The sequence below is a fragment of the Sturnira hondurensis genome, unplaced genomic scaffold (assembly GCF_014824575.4).
Source record: "Sturnira hondurensis isolate 20B ecotype Veracruz unplaced genomic scaffold, ASM1482457v3 Scaffold0006413, whole genome shotgun sequence".
Taxonomy (NCBI): Eukaryota; Metazoa; Chordata; class Mammalia; order Chiroptera; family Phyllostomidae; genus Sturnira; species Sturnira hondurensis.
Genome location: NW_028079044.1, coordinates 497,358 through 520,521, shown reverse-complemented (window position 1 = coordinate 520,521; position 23,164 = coordinate 497,358). Strand labels below are relative to the sequence as shown.

Sequence of the window (23,164 nt, the reverse complement as noted above, 5' to 3'; positions counted from 1 at the left end):
AGGAGGTAAAGTATACAATAAATACTAGCTGTTGGGAACTGCCCTGCCTTCTTTCAGAAGCTGTAACCACCCCCCCCCCCCCCCCCCCCCCACCCCCCCCCAGGNTAACCCCCCCCCCCCCCCCACCGCCCCACATGGCTAAGGCTGAGTCAGAGACCTTTGGGACCCTAAGCCACTAAGGAGACAAAGCTTATCTCCCTGTTAGGGGCGCTGCCTCTGCCCCTTTACTTCACCCTGCTTGGTCCTGAGTGGATGACCAGTTAGCCAATGACAGGTAAGATTCCTCAAGGGAGGGACAACCTAATACAGGCATGGTCACAAAGGGGCACTCAGGGAAGGACTTGGGGGGCTACAGAAAAAGGAGTGATGGACCCTCACCCCTCAGCTTTGACATAGCCTGAGTCCTCATTCTGTGTATAAGAAGTCTCCTAATCTCTTGGATGCCTTACTTCCCCTGCCTGACTTAAGCCTGAAACAATGACAGAGAACAGTGCAGCTCTGTGTTGGAAAGGGCAGGTTCCCCAAGGTAATCAGGCCTAAGAAAAAATGCATAAAATCCTGTGAAACTTGCTTTGCTGATACCCTCCATTTCAATGATAAGAGCCCAAGCATGAAATGAGTTTGTTTCCCCAAAGTTTTCTGGCCCTTTAGCTATCTCGCCCTGAATCGAAATAAGCCCTTTTAGTTCTTTGAATGTTATCTATTGTTTGATCCTTACTGCCTGACAATGATTGGTGAGCTTTACCTGTATTCCTGTGAAAACTGAACCCAATGCAAGCCCATTGAGGAAAAGGCTCCTGGACCTTCTCCTTTGGGAAATCAACCACCTTTCCTCCCCAAACAGATCATGTCTTGGTAGACTTACTCTCATCTGTGGTGGAGGAGGCCCTGTAGGCAGAGCCCCCCCCAACAACTAGCTAATAGTGATTATTAATGTTATTAATTAAAAAAATTATTATTAACTTTCTTTTTAAAGTAATAGATTTATAAATGTTATATCTTTCAAATAAAAATTATGGTATACAAAATCAGTAACAATATTTTGTTTTGAAGTTTGAAAATTAGAAAAAAATTCTAGTGTTCAGAATGGATCCCCTTCACGGCCAATGACACCCACTGACAAAACAGCCAACTGAAATTAGACCTTCTCAGAAGAGTGCTGCAATATCAGTTTCACCATCTTCTTTATGATACAATTTTCACTTCCTTGTTCTGTTTGTACCTATGAACTTTGTTAGGTTATGTCAATATCTTACCCAATCATGCAACATGACAGATTCCTTCAAATCTTTCTAATTTAAATAATATAAAAGCACTTAAATCATATAAACTTTCAGAACATTTTTTAGTATTTTATTGCCTAGTGCACCCCCACCCCTCTAAATTCTTTTATTAACAGCTCTGGCTGATAACATTCATACACACACACATAAAAAATAATGAAAATAACTATATTACCTCTGAAATAAGAAAAGTTTAGTTTTCACTGGTAATGACATTGTCAAAAAGAAAAAATAATGCTCTATATAATGCTAATTATATGAATTGCAAATATAATGCTTTAATCAAAACAGGACAGAAATATAAATAAAAGCATATATAGTTATATTCATTTGTATTCAACTAATTCAGAATCTACTATCTTATTACAAAATTCTTATCAAGTTAAAATATTCAAAATAATAATTTCCCCTACTTCCAAGATATTACTTATACTGTGAATTTCAGCATATATAATATTTTTAAAATATGAGTTCATGAATATAAAATTTAATGACAAGAACTCAGGCTCTCAGTCCAGCAATTCTCATGAATATAAAAGTTTTTTAGTGTATACTTTACTAAGTAACACAGTGCCACAGCAAAAAAGATAATTTCAATTAACTCAATTCTATTAATGATGTTTAATAATTTTTAAAAGTGCTTTTCAAATCATATTATCAAATCTCTTCATGTTACATTTTCCTTACATTACCTTACACATATAATTGTCAGAGCCCTAAATCTGTTATTTGCAAGGAAATTTTTAACTGTTAAAAATTTATATTTAACCCATTACGCTAAGAGTTCTTATTAGAATATAAAAAATAACACTGAAAATGGACTCAGATCAAAATAAAATATGATAGTCAATTTTTGATATCCAAAGCAAATTTATCCCACTGTACTTTTTTTCTTACACCACTAAATATTTCTTTCCTCATTACCTGGAAAGAGCAATAAGGAAAATCAATTTTGCTGTTTCTAAAAAGCTTTTATTACACTGGTATGAAAAAGAACCATGTCACCTGTTATGTTACACTAAAACTGGGAAGAAGATGAAACCAATACTTGAGCAATGGTACTGAGAGGACCTGAAGACTTGCAGTCAGTACCATGCTTAAGCAAGGGATGATTAACCATGAACTATATATGGCAGCGTCTGATTTAACAGATGAAGTTGTTTCTCATCCTTTTCACCCTACTGGTCCAGCTTCCTACTTAAACTCAGTTTCATTATACTTAGTTTAAAAATGTGAATTCCTGAGGCATGTGACAAATGATCATGATTTTGGGGGGGTTATATTTAATTAAATGCATTTCCAACTGCTAATTCTGTCATTTTACATGATCTTAAGACATTTGGAAATTTTATTCTTATTGACTTGCCATTTTACTTCCCACCAAGAACTTAATGTCATCGGTAAATCAATCTTATAAATGTCAAAAGAGCAGCCAGAGAGTAGACCTCCCACCTCAGATTTGGGCTTTCCCATCCAATTACTTTATATTAACTCATATTTAAAACCATTTGATTTGGGCTAAGACATCTTAGCAAAGAGAAATAGGCATTCACTTAATTCAGATCACTAAACAATGTTTTTCATAGAAAAAAACTGTGACAGAGCTATGGCATACCGCAGAAATATAAAATGTTTGTGCACTAATATTAAAACTACCTGGCCATTAGCTGATTTCTTTCCTGTAATTTAAGCACTGTCCCTGATTAAGATATATACTATACATAAAAGAAATTTCCATTCAATTTCCCTCTCCTTTCCCCACCTCCAATCTCCTTAGGAATGAACTATTTTTATTCGTTAATCACAACAAGGTACCATTTCTCAAGACTGGAAGCCACTGCATTATATTTCCTAGATTTATTCAACAGTATAAAAAGACTATTATAATAAGCTCAACATAAAATATTTTAGTTTACAGCTACTAATAATTTTCTAAATCTTGTCAGTTATTCATTTTTAAAACTTTTTATTTTCATTAATTTGTCACATTGGGTGAAAAATACGAAAGGATTAAGCAAAAACAAACAAAAAACCTCACAGACACAGGCAACAGTACAGTGATTACCAAAGGGAAAGGGGTAGAGGAAGGTAAATGGTGGTAGAAGACGACTTGACTTAGGGTTGTACACACACAATATAATATCCAGGTGATGTATTATAGAATTGTATACCTGAAACCTATATAATTTTATTAACCAATGTCACCCCAATTCAATAGAAAAGAAAAAATTGTTACATTGTTAGCAAAAACAAGATGTAACATTTATTGAGCACATACTATTTGCAAGGCATTATTTAATAAATCTAAGAAATGTAAAAACTTTAAAGATATCCTATTAAGTTAAAATATCCGTTAACTTTGGTAACCTTCAGTAAGAAAAAAAAGACATAAAAAAGGAACCCACAACTTTTTCTATTGAATTAACAATGCATTCTTTGTTTTTATTAAGATTCTTGATTATAAGTACTACCCCTCCCACACAATCCAATACTGAGATTAGAGGGTAAAATCCCAAATGTACTTTGAAAAGACGTATGTGTGATTATAATGCTACATGATGTCATGTATCCAGGACAACAGAAGCATTATGGTCTCAGGAATAAAACTGCCTCTCCGTCATAGATTTAGGTGACACAGCATGTGATCCATTGTCTCTAAACAAAAAAAATATGTGTGCAGCTGCATTTTCTAGTCCAGAAAGGGGGGTGGGGAGCAGAATACAAAAGGGTCAAAGATGTCTCATAGGAAAACTGTTTTTCAAATAGGATTTTAAAAAAAGAAAGTAAAATGAGTGGGGTGGGGGGAAGCCTTTCTCCAAATCATGCTAAAAGCAGAAAATACTAAAATCTGGGGTGGGGGGGGATCTGTTGTGGTAACTTTCCACTGAAGCCGCTTTTCTCCCAACTTGCCCAGAAACACTGTGTAAACCATGGTTCAAATGCCGCTTCTATCTAGAAAATTTTGTACTATTTGTACACAGTAGAGAGTTACCCTATACACTGTTGCAGCATTTGCCAAAAGAAAAACAAACAAAAAAAACCCCTCAATTGTTCATCAGTTTCTAGGGGAAGTTAAAATGAAGCAATAGCTTCGTAAGTTTAAAAATGAACACATTGGCTTCTAAACAGTAACAAACCTGATGTTTTCTGCATAAAATCCAAACACTTCCCTTTACAATGAATCTCTAGCACAAAGCCCCGCCTTTCACACAGTAAGGTAAAAAGCAGTACCACTGAAAGGGAAAAAGCAGTACTCAAATCTAAATTGAGTGAAAATTATTTTCTCTAATAAAGAAAATAGCTATGTCTAATAAATATTTAAAAAGTAGATGACACGATAATTTGTAAACTATCAGTATCTAAAATATCACACTTAATTACATGTTATTAAACATAATGATAGAAAAGAAGCACTATGAAGAAGCACTAGTAGCTCTGAGAATAATCTAGTTTTAGAAACCAATCTCAAACTTTGAATAGTAATCAGTGTGAGGTCCAAGCAAAAATATGCTAGAGGCTGAAAAACAGAACTGATCACACAGAAATAAAAAATCAAAAATAATCACTAATGGAATTAGAAGTAGTATCACCTGTGCAAAAACCATATAGTGACCAGTTCTAGCTAACCAGCACTCTTGTTCTGAAGGTCTTGTACTGCACTTGAAAAGTAACGTGGAGAGGAACAAAGTTACAGAAACCTGAAAGTCAAGAGATCTACTGTCCCAAAGTACAAAGGTAAATTTGGTTGGCATTTGAATACAGACAGCTGGTATTCTTTGTTGTCAAGATTTTAAGATGATTTTCAGTATCTTGAACATAAGCCATAATTAGTCAGCTATGGAGTAAATCTTTCACAGCCAATTAAATTGTTCCACTGAAAATAAGCATTTTTAAAAAGCACACTCATGATCAGAAATACATTTGATCAGAAAAGAAGACAGAAATACATTTAATAAAGGCATAAACTGGTATCTTACCGATAAGCACCTGGTGTCAAATTTGAGAAGCAAGAGTAAAACTGGGTATAATAAAATTATACTGGTTGATTTAATGTACTGATTTTATATGTAGTTCCCCAAACAACACAAAAGTATGATTAATTTAACACAGAATTAAGTCCATTTTACTTTATTTTTATTATAATTTTTAATCCTCACATGAGGACATTTTTTTCATTGCTTTTTTAGAGAGAGAGGAAGGGGGAGAGCAAAACATCAATTGGTTGCCTCCCATATGTGCCAGACATGGGGCTGAACCCACAACCTAGGCATGTGCCCTGAACGGGAATTAAACTCACAACCCTTCAGTTACAGTACAACGCACCAACCAACTGAACCACACTGGTCAGGGCAAAATTAAGTCCATTTTAAATAGGACTAAGCTAACCCTATAAGTACACTTATACTAAAGTAAATACTAAAATAAAATATTTTATACTAAAAATTATTAAAGACATTTCCACTATAAATAGACCCCCAGAGCATTTTAGAAAATAATACTGCACCCTAATAAACTCTCAAGTTTCTAAATACACTTACATGGCATAAACCTAAAGTCTACTTAAGCCATATTAACTGCAGCTATGTACAGCTAAGTAGTCTAGTTTTCACAACTAGTAGACAGAATCAGCAGAAGAGTGGATGTTAGTTCCACTTGACAATATAAAGAATATTGAAAGGGATAGTGGCTGTTTTTCTCTTGGTAGCAGATCAATGTTTGTCGTGGGTTTTTGTTGTTGTTTTGATCTGGTAAGTTTGAGATGCTTATGAGATACTCAAGTAAAGTGGGCATTTGGGATAGATGTGGTCAAAAGTTAGGGAGACTTGTCTGGTCTGGAGATAGATTTGGGGGTACTTATATCTTAAATCTGCCCATGCCTCTCTCCGTTTTCATGGTCACAGCTATAGTCCAGGTTAACATCATCCCTCATCTAAATCACCACAACAGTAGTCTACATAAATGGTACCCACTATGGTTGTGTTCTGCATACACACACAATGGCTCTGACAATACCTTCCTAAACTGGTCTCCCTCAATCTATGTCTGATCCTCTTAATTTGTTCTCTAAAATGTAACTAGAGTAACCTTATAAAGTGCAACTCTGACAATGTCCTTTTCTTGCTCAATACATCAAGGGGACCCTTAGGTCAAAATCCAAAGTTCTTGACATAGTATATGAGAGACCCTGCACAACTTAGTGCTTGTGTAACCTCCCTGACAACTCTTTTGCCACTCTCCCCCTTGTTCTCCCCACTTTAGATTCTGAACAGGCCATGCTTTCTCCTCTCCCAGGACCTTTACAAATGCTACTTCTTTTGCCTTAACACTTCATTGTACCTAGCCCTGGCTAACTATCATCCACATCTCAGCTTTACAATCTTAAGAGAAACTGCCTCCTACATTCCATATCAGACAGTACCCCAAACTACATTCTTCTATAATATCCTATACTTTTTAAATAAATAAATAAATATATATATATATATAATTTATTTATTTTTAGAGAGAGAGGACAAGAAGGAGAAAGAGTGGGGGAGAAACATCAATGTGTGGTTGCCTGTTATGTGTCCCCCAACTGGGGGCCTGGACTACAACCCAGGCATGTGCCCTGACTAGGAATCAAACCAGCAACCCTTTGGTTTGCAGGCCCACGCTCAATCCACTGAACTATACCAGCCAGGGTGATATCCTATACTTTTTGATAACACTTATCACACCTAGAATGGTTTAGTACACATCTTTTCCTGATTTACTAAAATATCTGTAAGGCAGATTTGGTTATGTGTTTTGTTTACTGCTCAAATACTTGTCTGACATTTCAGTTCTAGCTCTGCTACTACATAACTTTTACATCTATTAAATTAGATGATTGGATTTTCATTCCACAGTAATCTACATACTACTGAAAACGGAAATTCAACTACTACTAGTTTTCCTGCAGATATATACATGGTAAGACCTACATGTACATTTCCTACATGCCTGAATGTGTCTAAGTTATGTACATAATTAATATAAAGGTGAGAACTAATACTTTTGCATACGTATTATTTTAAGTGTCTTACTAGTATTAACTCCTTTAGTTTTTATAACAACCCTACCAGGTAGTTGCTACTATTAGTGTCCATTTTCTATCTGGAAACAGATATAGAGAAATTAAATGATACGCCTAATACCACAAACCTTGAAGTGGCACAACTGGCACACAAGCACAGGGAGAAGAGCACAAAAGCACACATTCTTCACTACCACACTAGCTGCCATTCTGCCTAGATTGCTTCATATGTATCAATACAAAAGAAAGAATAAACAAAAGTACATACTATCATCAATAAATCTGACTCAATATCTACATCCTCAAGCTAATGCTCTTCTGCTTGAAGTTAGTCCAAACTAGACTAATCCTGTTCAAATACTTCCTGTGCATTTCTCTATTTATATGCTTGCTCCTGCTATTCTACCATTGGATTGTCTTCCTTGCCTGCAACTATTTAGCCAAAGCCCTAATATTTAAGGCCTAACTCAATGACAACTCCTCTATGTAATTCTCACCCAAACATCTTTCACAGATTTTTTCTCTCTCCTACTATGTTCCACAAGCATTTATCTATCTTCTTTTTCACTGTAGTTTTATGTCTCAATAGCTCAAAAGAAACAATAGACATAAACTGCCTTATAAACACTAAAGTTTTATACTTTATAAGATACTTAATCCAGACTAAATCTTTATAAAAACAGAGAAGAATAAAAAAATGGATACAATACTCCTAAACAGATTGCTTCAAGCAAGTAGAACCTGGCTCCAACTTGCTGCCAGCTAGCTTAAAAATGCGAGGGGAAAATTACACCATGCTATTAAGTTTTCTTCAACCAAACAAAGGAGATATTTTTATCAAACTATACAAAAAAAAACTCAAGTAAAATATGGTATTTATTTTTAAAATATATACTGAGCATTTAACATTCAAGTGCAAAATACTGTATTTTCCATTATGCTTTGCAATCTTTTCACTTCCTAAATTTCAGTTCTCCACTTAAAAAGTATTACTGATATACCATTAATAAACTTCTATCATGATTGTAAAATCCACCCCACCCAATCCCACTGCTTGGGAAAAGTTACATCCTACTCACTGTGTTCCCACAGTACTCATGAATCTATGTCTAGAATAAGATGTCTTACACTGCTATTATTTCCTCTCATTCACCCAATTACTAACATGTAGTAAGCATCTGATATTTGCCAAATGAGTATCTTCACCTTGTAGAAATTATTTAAATTTTTGTTCTTCTAAACATAAAGAGAATTTCCTATTGAGCTTTCTAATTATTTTCTATCTCTAAACTTTCTTTATATAAGGAAAACCAACTAATTCTCAAAACTCTAACCAATCAATATGAAGCTGTTAAACCCAATTCTAACTTCATAATTTAAAAATAGTCCTACACATGTACATAATGCAGGTTAGCTTTTTAATACTGGAAACAGCTAAGGCGATAAATGTCAAAGCAACTAACACTTGTGTACTCACAATGAAAAGACAATTCCATGACCCTTTATTGTATTATCCTCTACTCCTTTCTGGGGACAAATATCTATTTTTCAAAGACATAAGTTTCCAGTTCAAAGTATGAATTTCCGACTCCCAGTCACAATGGCAGCATAGGTAAATACAGCTTGCCTCCTCACACAACCACATCAAAGTTACAACTAAATTATAGAACCATCAGAAATTGAGTTGAATGGAAGTCCAACAACTATGAAATTAAAGAAACCAGATCTATCCAGACTGGTAGTGTGGGGGAGCTTTGCCCAAAGGGCCCCTACAGCCACCATGGATGAGAATATGTCTACCAAGACATGATCTACTTGGGGAGGAAAGGTGGCCAATCTCTCAAAGGAGAAGGACCAGGAGACTTTTCCTCAATGGGCTTTTATTGGGTTCAATTTACACAGAAATACAGGTAAAGCTCATCAATCACTGTCAGGAAGTAAGAATCAAACAACAGACAACATACAAAGAACTACAAGAGCTTATCCTGAGTCAGGGTCTGATACCTAAAGGGCTATAAAACTTTAGGAAACAAACTCATTTCATGCTTGGACCTTTATCAGAAAATTGAGAGCATTTTTAGCAAAGCAGGTTTCACAGGATTTTATGCATTCTTTCTAATGCCTTTTCGCCCCTGGGGAACCAGCCCTTTCCAGCACAGGGCTGTACCCACCTCCAGCATTGTTTCAGGCTTAAGTCAGGCAGGGGAAGTAAGGCAGCCAAGAGATTAGGAGACTCCTGCAAACAGAATGAGGACTCAGGCTGAAGACTCAAGGTATGCCAAAGCTGAGGGGCGAGGGTCCATCACTCCCTTTTTCTATAGCCCCCCAAGTCCTTCCTTGAGGGCCCCTCTGTGACCATGCCTATCTTAGCTTGTCCCTCCCTTGAGGAATCTTACTTGTCATTGGCTAACTGGTCATGTACTGGGGCCAGGCAAGGTAAAGTAAAGCAGGCCAAGGCAGTGCCCCTGCCAGGGAGATAAGCTTTGTCTCCTCAGTGGCTTAAGGTCCCAAGGTCTCTCACTCAGCCTTAGCCATGGCGGGGGCGGGGGGGTGGCATGGAGGGTTACAGCTTCTGAAACCAGGCAGGGAGGTTCCCAACATTAGGTAGGAGGGGCAGAGATGGAGAGACATGCTGGTACCACACCAAAGTGTGGTGGATAAAAATTCAGGAGAGATATCTCAGGAGTGAGGAGTCCTAGCCCCACATCAGGCTCCCCAGCCCACGGTTCCAGTGCCAGGAAGATAAGTACCCATAACTACTGGCTGCAAAAACCAGCAAGGTGTGAGTCACTGGAAGAAACTTTTGGAGTCTCAAGTAGTTACTCTTAAAAACCCACACACAGATTTATTTAGAGTCACTTTCTCTGAGCTCCATCACCAGAGTAGCAGGTTGAAAGGCACCACTGGCATACATGGAGGAACTAAAGTGTCTGGTATCAGGGCAAGAGAGGGGTACAGTTTTCTCTCACACACGGGGATAGGCAGAGGATATTTTCCCTTTCTGAACCCTCTCCCACAGAGCCGGCAGGCAGGTGCGATATCTGAGACTCCAATAACCTGGCTAACAGTATTTGTCCCCCAAGAGATCCCCAGAGACTCCATCCCACCCAGACTGTTAACTATGACTTTTTCATATGAATGGCTGGTCCTGGCTCATGCTTCACAATTTCCTAAATTCTATCAAACAAGCAACAGCTGGCCTCTGTGATCCCCCATTCCCCATACCTCTTGCTAAGCAGGCCCAGGTCCACTACTAGCAGCAGCTAGCTTAGATTCACATCTTGGCTTCACCTGGGAATCTCTAAACCCACCATAAGTAGCAGCCATCTCAGACTGCTTTATAGCTCATGCAGGGTGGCTCTGGGCAAAACACAGGTGGGGGCCACCCTGGTCTGCACCACCTGGGAAATCCCAGAGCCTGCATACCAAATGGACAACTACAGACCATATTAGATCACCACCATCCTGCCCCTGCCCAGCTGGTCCTCCATAGAGGGCAGAGGTTGGTGGTCAGTGGTCATAGACAGTCCTTGCAGCTGACTGGCCCCGGTAAATCCCTCCCACTGACCTGCCAAAAGCAATCAAGGCTCAACTACAAGAGAAGCGTGTATTCAACACACACAGTGGGCGCACCTCATGTACCCAGGTTGGGTAATAGGGAAGGCTGTGCCACTGGACCCTATAAGACACATAATTCATTAGGCCATGCTTCCAAGACATGGAATCAAAGCAGCTCCACCTAATACACAGAAACAAACACCAGGAGGCTACCAAAACATGGAGACAAAGAAACAGGGCCCAAATGAAAGAACATATCAAAACTCCAGAAAAAGAACTAAACAAAGTATCACAACCAGGATGACCTCTGGTCCCCATTCTGAGGACAAGGTGACTTTATTTTCCTGTTGTTAAGACATAGGAAGACTCAACTAAAAGGAAAAAGAACTAAACAAAATGGAGATAAATCTATCAGATGCAGAGTTCAAAGCACTAGTTATAAGGATGCTCAAGAAATGTGGTGAGAACTCAACAGCATAAAAAAGATCCAGTCAGAAACCAAAGACACACTAATTTAAAAAAAAGAACAATTCATAGAGAAACAACAGTGGAGTGGATGAAGCCAAGACTCAAATCAATGATTTGGAACATAAGGAAGCAAAAAAATCAATCACAGAAACAAGAAGAAAAAAGAATCCAAAAGAATGAGGATAGTGTAAACAGCCTCTGGGACAAGTTCAAGAGGTCCAACATTCACATCATAGGGGTGCCGGAAAAAGAAAATGAGCAAGATATTGGAAATCTATTTCAAAAAATAATGAAAGAAAACTTCTCCTTAATTTGGAGAAGGAAGTAGACATGCAAGTCCAGGAAGCAGAGAGTCCCAAACAAGATGGACACTAAGAGGACCACACCAAGACACATCATAATTAAAATTCCAAAGGAGAGAGGGGAGGGAATTTCAGCGGAAAAGGGAAAGGGTTCACAGGAAGAAGTGTAAAGGACACATGGACAGAAACTAAGGCAGGTGGAAATGAGAGGGAGGTAGGGAGCACTGGCGGGGTGGGCTGGGATGGGAATAAAAGACAGAAAAGTGTACTTGAACAACAATTAAAATAAATAAGTTAAAAATAAAATAAAAAAGAATCTTAAAAGCAGCAAGAGAAAAGCAGTTAGTTACCTACAGGGGCATCCCCATAAAACTGATTTCTCAATCAGTCAGCTGATTTCTCAAAAAAAAAAACAAAAACTTTGCAGACTGAAGAGACTGGCAAGAAATATTCAAAGTCATGAAAAGCAGGGACCTACAGCCAAGACTGCTCTACCCAGTAAAGATATCATTTAGAATCAAAAGGCAAGATAGTGCTTCCCAGACAAGAAAAAACTAAAGGAGTTCGTTATCAACAAACCATTAATGTTAAAGGGACCTAGTCAAGAAAAAGATCAAAACTATGAACAATAAAATGGCAAAAATACATATCTATCAACAATTGAATCTAACAAAACAAAGCAAACAAGAACAGAAATAGAATCATGGATACAGAGAGCATTTTGACAGTTGCCAGATGGGAGGGAGGTATGGGGCAATGGATGAAGTGGTGAGGGGATGAATAAGTACAAATAGGTAATTACAGAACAGCCATGGAATGTAAAGTACAGTTTAGGAAATGGAGTAGCCAAAGAACTTATACACATGACCCATGGACATGACCAATGGTGTGGGCATGGCCTGAGGGAGTATGGAGGTTCTGGGTGGAGAGGGCAAAAGGGGAAAAAATTGGGACAGCTGTAAAAGCATAATCAACAAAAAATAATAATAAAAAAATGTGTGAAGTTTCATAGTCTGACAAACTTGGGTTCAAATACCAAGCACTGCATTTAAATAATGTCTCATTATCTGTTTCTTAATCTATAAAAATAAAACACTTTCTTAGGGTTGTTATGGAAATTAAATTATATACTCATATGACTAGTATAATGCCATGCCAGGACATAGTACGCACTCAATAAAAAGTAGTAATTATCACTATGATTATTAATAAATACTGTTCAATCAGCATAGAAAAGGTAGCATTTAAACTAAACTTTTAAGGATAGAAGAGTTGAACAAAGGCATAGGGCAGGTAAAATGAAAACTAAAATCTTAATTTATGATACATTTCTTCCTTTTTTCTGTGATTCCTCTTTTAAGATAAAGAAACAAACTATAAGGATATAAGTTTATCAATTTCCTCAATTCTTACCTCCAATGTTATGAATATAGTTTAAAATTTTATATTAACTGTGTCAAAATTGAAATTTAAATATCAAATTTTGCTCAGTGTCTGTGCAATATAGTGTGAAATGTGTAAATGTATTAATACATTTTAGAAAGAATCAATAAGAGTTCAAGGTAAGATTGTTTTGTAGTTAACCCAGTTTTCTAGAAAAAATTTAACTGAAACCCTCATTCACCAAGTCATTAGTCAGGTTTTATTCTCCAATAAAATTGGTATTGTATTAATAATATCCCAATAACATTCCCATTGTTAGAATGGGATCACTCTTTTCTATTAAGTGTAGTGACTTTCTTCTAAAAAAGGTTAGTTTCAAAATTTTGATTAATGTTCATTTCCCACAACCTCATTTCCTTTTCCATAAAGAAATAAACAAAACCTCTCAAAGAAAATGGATCAGGATCTCTGTTCTTTTCCCAATACACCTTTCAAACCACTTCTCAGGGGGAAAAAAGCTTTTAAGTAGCAAAAGTACTAAATACCTATGAAAACAGTGTCAAGAACCAATAATTTTCCTATACAACCTGCAAACTTTATTAGATATGAAGATAATTAATGATAATTAAACTGTCCTTTGTTTCACAGGCCCACACTCAATCCACTGAGCTACATCAGCCAGGGCTTAAACTGTCCAAATAATTTAACAATAATACATCAGCTTAGGGAAAATCAGAGTAATTTTCCATTCTCTGTTTCAGTAGCAAAAAGGTGGTTATTTTTATGGTACATAATATTTAACCCTTATGATAACAGCATATCTTCTGAGTGACTACTTAGTTACAGAGCTTTATTTAGACTTTTAGGCCTCACAGTAATACTATGTTTATAACTGTCAGTGAAATTAAAGCATGTATTGGTAAGGGGATAAATTCTATTTTATGTTTATATCAAGGAAGGCTCCAGAAGAGTAGAAATGAATGAAGTCTCTTGCTCACCACTATAGTCTTGGCACTTAAATACAATGGATGCTCAATAAATAGCTGTCCAAGTTTAAATTTTTATTTATGGAAAAGAAAATTAGGTTGAGGGAAACACAAAATATATGAATCAAAATTGGGTTAAAGCCTAGGGCATGGGCAGTGCTTAGTGACTTGCTTCCAGAGCAGAATATGGAATGGGTGGGAGTGGGGGGGCGAAACCTGGCAAACAAAGACCTCAAACAGGTGATCAAGGTTAAAAAAACGTTATCATATTGTTAGTATGTATGTACCCTTTATATAATGTGGTAAGAATGTCACTTTACCTCTGTTGTCTTTTTTTTAAAAAGGCATGCTTATTGATTTTAGAGAGAGGGGAAGAGAGGTAGAGAGGGAAAGAAACATGATGTGAGAAACATCAACTGGTTGCCTCTTCTACATGCCCCAACCAGAAACTGAACCAGCAACCCATGTATGTGCCCTAACTGGGAACCAAACCCACCACCTTTTGGTCTAAGGGCAATGTTCCAATCAACTGAGCCACACCCGCGGGGGCTCACCTCTGTTGTCTGGCTCCCTAAAACCCATGACCCTAGTCTAATCATGAAAAAAACAAACAAATCTCAAATGAGGGGTGTTCTATTACATTTTAACTAGTACTCCTCAAAACTATCATAGTTATCAAAAATAAGAAAAATATGAGAAACTGGAATTCTGAACCAGAAAACAGACACTAGAGGAAAACTAGTGAAATCTGAATGAAGTGTGTGGTTTAGTTAATAGTAATGTAGCAATTTTGTTCCCTTAGTTTGCAACTAATGTACCATGGTATAATGTAAAAAGTTAACAGGAAAAGGACTTCCGGCCAAGATGGAGTTGTAGGTGGAAACACTATGCCTCCTCACACAACCAAGTTTAAAGACAACAAAGTTTTAGTAACTAAAACGCAATCAGAACACAGAAAATTGAACTATACAGAAGTCCAACAACAACGAACCATTCAGCCAGACCAGTAAGAGGGAGGGAGCCAGTGACTGGCAGAGCGGGGTTGAGCAGGAAAACTTGGCCAGACCGAACCAGGCACATGGGCGGCAGTTAGCAGATCCCAGGCATGGGGTTGGGAGGGGCAGACCCAGTGAGGGCACAAGGCAGCAGACTGACGGCGGTCACACATTCGCAGGCAGATAAACCAGGCGAAGGAGCAAGCAGTGAGACAGACTTCGCAGGCCCCAGTGGTGGGAAGCAGCAGAGGGGACCGCCATTACCCCTCTTTGACCCCACCCCCACATACAACGTCACAACCCAGCGACCTGGGTCACCCCACCCCGGTGAACACCTAAGGCTCTACCCCTCACTACATAACAGACAGGAAAAGACCAAAATATTATGGCTCAAGAAGAACTCAAAGTCCCAGAGCCAGTAACTCTAAGAGACCAAGAAATAGCCAACCTATCAGATACACAGATCAAAACACTGTTGATCAGGATGCTCACAGAGCTGGTTGATTTTAGTCACAAATTAGAAGAACAAATGAAGGCTAAACTAATTGAAATGAAGGGAAATGCACAGGAAACCAATTGTGATGGAAAGGAAACTGGGATTCAAATCAAGGGAGTGGACCAGAAGGAAGAAAAAAATGACCAAACAGAAAAGTATAAAGAAACAAGAATTCAAAAAATGAGGGGGCTTAGGAACCTTCAGGACATCTTTAAATGATCCAACATCTGAATTATAGGGTACCAGAAGGGGAAGAGGAACAACGACAAGTGGAAAACTTATTTGAACAAACAATAAAGGAGAACTTCTCCAGTCTGGCAAAGTTAATAGACTTCCAGGAAATCCAGGAAGCTCAGAGAGTCCCAAAAAAATTGGACCCAAGGAGGAACACACCAAGGCACATCATAATTACATTAGCCAAGACTAAAATGAAGGAGAGAATCCTAGAAGCAGCAGGAGATAAGGGGACAGTCACCTACAAAGGAGTGCCCATCAGACTGTCAGCTGATTTCTCGAAAGAGACCTTACAGGCAAGAAGGGGCTGGAAAGAAGTATTCCAAGTCAGGAAATCCAAAGACCTACAGCCAAGATTGTTCTATCCAGCAAAGCTTTCATTTAGAATAGAAGGGCAGATAAAGTGCTTCTCAGATAAGATCAAATTCAAGGAGTTCATCATCACCAAGCCCTTATTATATGAAATGTTAAAGGGACTTATCTAAGAAAAAGAAGATAAAAATATGAACAGTTGACATCCGCCAAGATGGAGGCATAGGTGGAAACACTGTGCCTTCTCCCACAACCAAGTTTGAACACAACAAAGGTTTGGAGAACTAGGACACACCCAAAGAGCAGAAAACTGAATTATACGGAAGTCCGACAACTACGAATCATTCAACGGGGATGGTAAGAGAGGCAGAGCCAGCAGCGGACCAGGGTCGGGCAGGACAGATCCTCCGACCCAGGCGCTAGGCGCGCAGGCAGCCGGAAGCCAGTCAGGGTGCGGGGCAGACTGACCAAGGTCGCACATTCGTGCACAGTGAGACGGACCACGCAGGCCCCAGGGGACGAACCCAGTGGTGGAGGGCTGACAGCGGTGGCACACTCGCGTGCAGTGGAGCGAGGCACGTGGGCCTGGTGACAGTGGTGGCTGCGGTGCCAGTGGGAGTTGTGGCAGCAGGCAGCAGAGGGAAGCCATTGTCCCTCTTTGACCCCGCCCCCACATACAACGTCACAACCCAGCGACTTAGTTGCCCTGCTCTGGTGAAAACCTAGGGCTCCGATCCTGCTACTTAACAGGCACGAACAGCCCAAAAGATGGCGCAAGAGGAACTCAAAGTCCCAGAGCCAATAATTCTTAGCGACCAACAGATTGCCAGCCTCTCAGAAGCCCAATTTAAGACACTATTTATCAGGATGCTCACAAAATTGGTAGATTACAGTCACAAATTAGAGGAACATATGAAGGCTAAACTAATTGAAATGAAGGGAGATGTCCAGGAAACCAATAGCGATGGAAAAGAAACTGGGACTCAAATCAATGGAATGGACCAGAAGGAAGAACAAAACATCCCACCAGAAAGGAATGAAGAAATGAGAATTCAAAACGATGAGGAGAGGCTTAGGAACCTCCAGGACATCTTTAAACGTTCCAACATCCGGATTATAGGGGTACCAGAAGGGGGAAAGAAACAGCCACGAGTGGAAAACTTATTTGAACAAATAATAAAGGAGAACTTCCCCAGTCTGGCAAAGGAAATAGACTTCCAGGAAATCCAGGAAGCTCAGAGAGTCCCAAAGAAGTTGGACCCAAGAAGGAACACACCAAGGCACATCATAATTACATTAGCCAAGACTAAAATGAAGGAGAGAATCCTAGAAGCAGCAAGGGATAAGGGGACAGTCACCTACAAAGGAGTACCCATCAGACTGTCAGCGGATTTCTCAAAAGAGACCTTACAGGCAAGAAGGGGCTGGAAAGAAGTATTCCAAGTCATGAAATCCAAAGACCTACAGCCAAGATTGCTTTATCCAGCAAAACTTTCATTTAGAATGGAAGGACAGATAAAGTGCTTCTCAGATAAGGTCAAGTTCAAGGAGTTCATCATCACCAAGCCCTTATTATATGAAATGCTAAAGGGACTTATATAAGAAAAAGAAGATGAAAAATATGAACAGTGAAAGGACAGCAAACTCACAGTTATTAACAACCACACCTAAAACAAAAGCAAACCAAGAGGACAGCTAGATCAGGAGTGGAACCATAGAAATGAAGAACACATGGAGGGTTAGAAACAGGGGAGTGGGAGGAGGAGAAGGGGGGAGAAGGCACAGAAAATAGCATAGATGGTAGGTAGAAAATAGATAGGGGGGAAGGTGAGAATAGTGAGGGAAATATAGAATCTAAAGAAATTGAGACACGTGGTTATAAACTAAGGGGGGAGAATAGTGGGGGAGGGAATGTGCGGGTGGAGGGGAATGAAGGGGGGGAATAAAACAACTGTAATGGTATAATCAATAAAATATATTTAAAAAAATAAAAAATAAATAAAAAATAAAAAATATGAACAGTGAAAGGACGGCAAATGCACAGTTACTAGCAACCCCACCTAAAACAAAAGCAAACTAAGAGGACAAACTTAGATCAGGAGCAGAACCATAGAAATGAAATTGCATGGAGGGTTAGCAACAGGGGAGTGGGAGGAGGAGAAGGGGGGAGAAGGTACAGAGAATAAGTAGCACAGACGGTAGGTAGAAAATAGATAGGGGGAGGGCAAGAAGAGTATGGGAAATATAGAATCTAAAGAACTTGAGACACGTGGACATAAACTAAAGGGGGGGAATGATAGGGGAGGGGGTGTGCAGGGTGGAAGGCAATGAAGGGAAGGAAATAGGATAACTGTAATGACATAATCAATAAAACTTATTTTAAAAAAGTTAACAGGAAAAATAGGATGAAGTACATACTGTGTACTTTTGGTAAATGTAAACTATTCTAAAAGGAAAAAATTATTTAAATTTAAAAAAAGATAGGGTAGGAGAAGTAAGGAATACTTGAATCAAAATCCCTTGGAAGCAAATGATAACAAACACTCTTTTTGTCCCTTCATATTTGGTAGTAAGACAGAGATAGCATTCTCATACAGTGGAAATAAAGTTATTAATAAACAGTATTGGAGCCCTGGCTGGTATAGCTCAGTGGATTGAGCGCGGGCCTGCGAACCACACGATAACGGTTCGATTCCCAGTCAGGGCACATGCCTGGGTTGCAGGCCAGTTCCCAGCAGGGGACTCATGAGAGGCAACCATACATTGATATTTCTCTCCTTCTCTCCTTCCCTTCCCCTCTAAGGATAAATAAATAAAATCTTTAAAAAATAAAAAATAAAAATAAACAGTATTGGCCCTGGCTGGTGTAGCTCAGTGGATTGAGCACGGGCCTGCAAACCAGAGGATCGTGGTTTGATTCCCAGTCAGGGCACATGCCTGGGTTGCAGGCCAGTCCCCGGTGGGGGACCCATGAGAGGCAGCCATACATTGATGTTCTCTCCCTCTCTCCTTCCCTTCCCCTCTAAAGATAAATAAATAAAATCTTTTTAAAATAAAAAAACAGTATCATAGGTATTATATAAGTTTACAGTATTAATTATGAAGTCACATGGACAAAGCAAATACCCCTTGAATTCTACTTTTCTAAAATATCATTCTTAGTCTTCAAGATTTCAATTAACTAACTCTATGACAAAAATGCATAACATTAGCTGTCAGCTCTACACTGATTGAATTATATCCTACACCTTTAACTTCTAGTCATTAAAATTCAAACTCACCTTGATAGCTCTCACTCACTCTACACTCAACTAAACTCACCATCTTCTTTGTGATGTTCCCCTTCTATATCTTTTCAGTTATTAAATTTTCTCTTCAGTACATTGCTCTCTTTCCCATTCCTTTTCATTCCCACCATTAATAATCAGTCCTGCAGATGGCTATGAAATGAACCTTCCTCAAATAAGGATATTATCATTCCCAGGCTCAAATGCCATCTTTCTGGGGACTAAATCATATTTAAATTCAGAAGTGTTGTCTTCAAGGCCATCCATAATTGGTTATTTTTTTGTGCCCTTCACTTATAAAGAAAGTCCTTTCTATCATTTTTGTACCTTATATCATAAGCCCTGCCTTTCCTTTATTCAGAAAATAATCAAATATTCACTAAGAAGATAACATCTTCTTGGGAAGATAAAATCTAAAAAGATAACTAAAACAAAGGATGTGGGAATTTGTCTATTCAAGACTGTATCATCAGTTCCTAGTGCCTGTCACATGATAGGTACAGAAAAAACATTTATTAAATGAAAACAAGATGGTACAGAGTGTTACAGCCCAAACATAGTATATACTACTAGAGAAGAGATTTCCGGTTGGCAAGATAAAGGCAGGTATAAAATTGTACTATTCTAAGGCTCTCAGGACAATCAAAATTTCAGCCAAGCTTCAACCTTGAGTAGATCTTCAGTAGTTAAGAGGATGTGTGCAAGTGCATTTCAACAGAAAAATGTCGTATCAGCAAAGATAAAAAAAGAAGCAAAATTGGTATACCATGCTGAAGTAATGAATAAAAAGTTCCTATAGGTTACTGGAAGGTAAGATGGAAGAAGACAGGAACCAAAGGTTGAAAAGTCTTGGGAAGAAATTTGGTACTCATGCTTCATACAAAGGGTTTTGGTCATTAGCGTAATATAATCTTCAGGGGGATTAATCTAATGGGAGTAAAATAAAGGTTAGACTTTAGAAAGCAAGAGCCTTACTTCTTTAAGAAGCCTCTCCTATCTTTTCAAACCGTCTAGTATTCCTCTCAACTTATAGAACCTGCTTCCATCATACAATTTAACTGCTAACCATATCTTCTCACATAAGCTCTTATTTTCATGTGTGTTAATCTAGTTTCTTAAACGTAAGAATAGGGATCAAATCTTAGTCCTCTTTTCTTCCCTAAGAAATCAGCAAAGTATTGGGCCTTCAAAATTTTGTTTTTGGAGGACCTTTTTGCATTTACGCAAAACCCAGTTACTAAAATGACAACAGTTTAAAAGCAACACACACGTGACTAAGCCATAAACTGTTTGGATGGCAGTTTTTTTTAAGTTTCACTTGATAGTCAGATCTTATAACTAATAATGTATACAACAATTATCTTCCAGTGTATGTTTTCAGTGCTTTCTGCTTTATATAGTATCTCATACCCTCACTTCCTTTTCTTTCTCACCTAAGCATGGGCACACATGCTCATTTCTCAGTCTCAGTATATTTTTTGCACTGAAGACTCTGATATTTTTATCCGTTAACCTCACTGATTAAGAACCATTGATATGGTGTAATTAAAATTCTACAAAGTTTTACATAATTTCTCTAAACATCCTGAACGTTTGCTGTGATTTATCACTCTTCAAGTAAAAGCAATTCAAAGAAAAACATATGTTACGGAAAATTCAAATCCACCAAAGTATTCACAAAATGGAACATAATGTATCAGTAATCAAGGATTGTATTTAAATTTAAAAATTTTTGAACACTACAAAAGTTTAGATTTTTAAATTTTTAATCTTTTGACATTTAATTTTTATGTATTCTAAAATTTATACTTCATTCCTTTAACATAAAATCCATTTGTTAGCTTTCATATCTTTTAATACCTTTCCACCAAAAAAGCTTCAGAAAGTGTACATACACAAATCAAATGAGTATTTATTTCATCCCTAAACAAGTATTTTCAATGGTAATATATTTATATCTTTTCAAGTCACAACTTTTAGGTAAAAAATAAAAGACAGATTTTTATAAAACTATCAGAAAGAAATACTCCAGAGTGTGATTATTTCTGATTATATCAGAACCTCTCATTAGTGGCTTTGAAATTCAAATGATTTTCCCCCAACCCTAGTTGGAAAACTCTATAATGTACCATTCTATGCCCAACCAATCTTTAATGGTACCTAATACTGCTGAGATTTTAAAAAAGAATTATCAAAATGGCAAAGGAGGGCAAAAATGTCAATATATACCTTACAAGGATTTCAAGGGAAGAAATAAGTCTTAGGATGAGGACAAGTACAGTTCAACTTTTTCCATGTCCCCACGCAGAAAACATCAAAATAATGTGGGTGCAAAGCTACCGCACGGTTACAAAGCCCCTGGCTACTAGTGAAGCCTGAGCCCTGGTGGCGCTAGGGCAATCTCTTACACTCAGACGGCCACGTGGCTGTCACAATTAGAAGACAGGAGAAACAGCGTAAACTAACCTGAAACAAGTGCCCTCCTCCCCCGCGTCGGCGTTTGGGTAGCAGAAAGCATGTGACATTTCTTTGCATAACTTTTTCCTGTAAGGAGAAAACTAAGTACACAGGCTGCTTTAAAGAGACTTTAAATTGAAATCGGGTCAAAAAAGATCCCGAGAGTGTGCCCCCAGTGAGCCAGATACCTCAAAACCGCGAGCTGCAGTGAGACGAGGAATTCGGCTAGAAGGTAGAAGGGGTGGAGTTGAGGAAGATGGAGCACTGAGCACATGGGTCGCTCTCCTCGGACTCCCACCGCCTTCCCAGGTTCCAGACTCACGGCTGCTGCCCAGGGGCGAACCGAGGAGGCCGAAATGCCTCGCGCACGCCCTCAAACCTCCCATCCAGGAGAGGACTAAGGAGCCCAGGAACCTCGGCCCCGAGACAGCAGGCGAAGAGGAAGTGTCCTTCTTGCAGCGCTGAAACACAAACTCCCAGCCCACAGCGACAGCCACCATCAGGGGCCTCCAGGGCACCGGCTGGAGGAGACGCTAGCGGCTGGAGGAGATGCCAGAGGGCGTCGGGGTCGGCCACCCCCGACATCCGGGACCCGGACCCGAACCTGCCCATCCCAATGCCGGGCCACGCAGCTGCCCCAAGTTCACTCTTGACGGCGCCCAGCGTCTTCACGGACACTACTTGGCCAGGCCCAGCCAGAGTCCGCCTGGGGCCGGACCAGGACTCCACGCCCGCACGTCTCACTCCACTACAAGCCAGAGGAGGGGGCGTTACAAAGACTCCCCGGGGGCTTGGGGCAGACACTTCCTCAAACAGCAGCGAGCCCGAAGCATCCTCCGGGCCACCTCCGAGCCTTTCCGGAGAGACGGCACCACTCGCCGCAGTTTCCTCAGCGCAACACCCGCTCCTTGAGTGGTCAATACCTTTCAGGGAAAGAACTCCGAACTCCTCACGGGGCTGCACTCTCCTCAGTTCGACACCCCGCTGGAGCCCACACACAATCTAAGCTGCTGCGCGCTGCGGTGACCGCTCCCCCCCCAGCCGGCATCAAAACCTTAGGACAAAAATGTCCGGGCACGTCACGGGACAGCCGCCTCCGGGCCCCACGCCCGGCCCAGCCACACGCGCTGCCTCTGTGTCCGGGCGCTGCGCGGCGATCTGGTGCGCGGAGCAAGGACAGCGGCGGCGCCAGCCAGGCAGGGCAGCGTTCCGCCCCAGACTCACCGTCAGCTCGGCCGCCGCAGCGGGGAGGCAAGGGGCGGGTAGGGGGAAACACAATATGGCAGAGCACCGCAGCTCCTGCCGGCAGCTTCCAGCAACCGCCTCCGGGAAGACACGGCGACGAGAA

General features: G+C 39.5%; 1 protein-coding gene across 3 annotated transcripts in view; it reads right to left on the bottom strand.

Moving 5' to 3' along the window:
• The window catches only part of FOXN2 (forkhead box N2), a 55,537-nt gene extending 32,416 nt beyond the window's left edge, over positions 1–23,121 (bottom strand). Inside the window, exon 1 of one of the 3 annotated variants that reach the window (XM_037047844.1) lies at positions 23,041–23,121. The gene's annotated coding sequence lies outside the window, so the exon portion shown is untranslated. Of the gene's footprint in view, positions 1–22,739; positions 22,808–23,040 lie in introns of those variants that run through there. The other 2 variants (XM_037047843.1, XM_037047845.1) reach the window with 2 other exon arrangements.
• Between the last annotated feature and the right edge of the window lie 43 nt (positions 23,122–23,164).